This window comes from Macrosteles quadrilineatus, unplaced genomic scaffold (genome assembly GCF_028750875.1).
Source record: "Macrosteles quadrilineatus isolate MER2022 unplaced genomic scaffold, UCM_ALF_1.0 Scaffold_2__2_contigs__length_208266976, whole genome shotgun sequence".
NCBI classification, from domain to species: domain Eukaryota; kingdom Metazoa; phylum Arthropoda; class Insecta; order Hemiptera; family Cicadellidae; genus Macrosteles; species Macrosteles quadrilineatus.
The window spans coordinates 8503146-8505014 of NW_026542595.1; positions in this window are offsets into that span (position 1 = coordinate 8503146).

Consider the following 1869-nt stretch of genomic DNA (forward strand, 5'->3'; position numbering starts at 1 on the left):
CCTCTCCATCTCCACTTTTAGGGGCGCGAGAAGATCAATCCATACTAAAAATATTTGGTAACTTAGCCTTAAAAGATGTGATTTTGCATAGCCTTATGACGCTTATCTCTGTTATACTCGAACATTTTTACCAAATTTATTAAATATTTCATATTAACTTATTTACATAATTTAAAGCGTCAACAACTTACTAGATTTTCCCCCTTAAGCTTTATTCCTTTCTAGGTAGTTTTTAAGAGAGCTTAGAGTAGTAGTATGGCGTAAAATATGGTCCCGTCACTCGTCCAAAATGTGTTTGAATCCCGCACTCGACTTCATTTTGTTCTGAAACCACTAACCAAAACATTTTTTGTTAACACAGTTTTATTTACAATCTAATTAAATAAATTAAATGGCCGTTTATCAACAAATAATGCATACACAGAGTAAAATAAAAGAATTTTAAAGAAGGAAGTAGGCCTACAAAGACCTCATGGTTGTGTGGACAGAATTTGCCATTTTATTACCGTTGCCAATTAGGGGTTATTTTTATTTACTAACGGGAGAGGCACACTATCTTTATTTATGATTCCTGTGAACACACTTTCAGTAATGGGGGTTGCACACTTTTTTTATTAATGATTCCTGTGAGCACAGTTTTTTGGCATGGTTCATTGATCTGTAGCTGAAATGGGCGGGCTGTGTCATTTTATTACTCTTACCAATTAGGGGTTATTTGATTAGTAACGGGGTGGCATACTTTTTTATCAATGATTCCTCTCAGCACACTTTCAGCACAGGTTTTTGGCATGACTACTCCATGGTCGACATTACTTCCACAGGGAAAAAATTAAAGGCAATATACATATAAAACCATGCCCTAAAATTAAAGATGACGAAGGATACGACAAATGTCGACCGAAGTCGGGAACAGCCACACAACCTATGAAGGTTGGCGGTGGGAGTAATAAGAACAAAAACCCACAGCCTTGTTCGGGGTCGTGGGAAGTAACAAACGAAACACTGAACTAGCCTACTATAAAAAAAAAAAACACTTGAACCATTGAATATGAGTCGTGAAATTCGCCGGTGGAATTAGTCACGGCTCAGGGACAAGGGTGTTTCTTTATTTCTCTCCTTTTGTTGTGTTAACATTAATTTTTGAATGAAGCGATTGTTGATGTTTAATCACTATTAGTGTAGTCCAAGTCATTATCATGTATGTTTGTTTCGTTTATTTATGTATTGTGTATGTTCATGTGGTTATTCCGTTCGTATAAATTTGGTTTGTCGAACCATTGATCATGTAAATGGTGTAAGAGAAAGAGAGAGACGAGTATGCGACGGTTGTTGCGTTTTGATATGTAAAATTTCTATATATAGAAATCGTGGAAGATTATCGTTTCGTTTTTTTGTCTTCTAAGTCAGCTCGGGTTCTGGTTCACATTCTGCACTTTCTCACTGACCTGCAAGTCGACCGCTGGAATTCTGTTGGGCTGTATTCGTGTCTTCAACTCCTTAGAGGTGAAATCTCAGGAGAACTGGTTGATTGCGACTCATGCTGAGGGCAGCATGGTTCAGAGGTGGGGGGGAGTGTGACGGCTCAAACGCCGCCATCCCCCAATTTTGGCCACTGGCATTAACTTCACTTTTATTTTTAATCAGGAAAATTCTGGATACTCAAATAACTTTATTAGCAACATATATCAATGTATTAGGAAATACAGGTTTCCTATGGATTCATTTTAGTAACGTTACAGTATTCATCAGCCAAAATTATATTATAAACCGTAACTCAGTTGAGAGGTGTATATGTGATCAGAGCTCGTAGCCGTAACACATGCACAACGCATGCGGTTGGTATCACTGCTGCGCAATGTTCAGAATTGT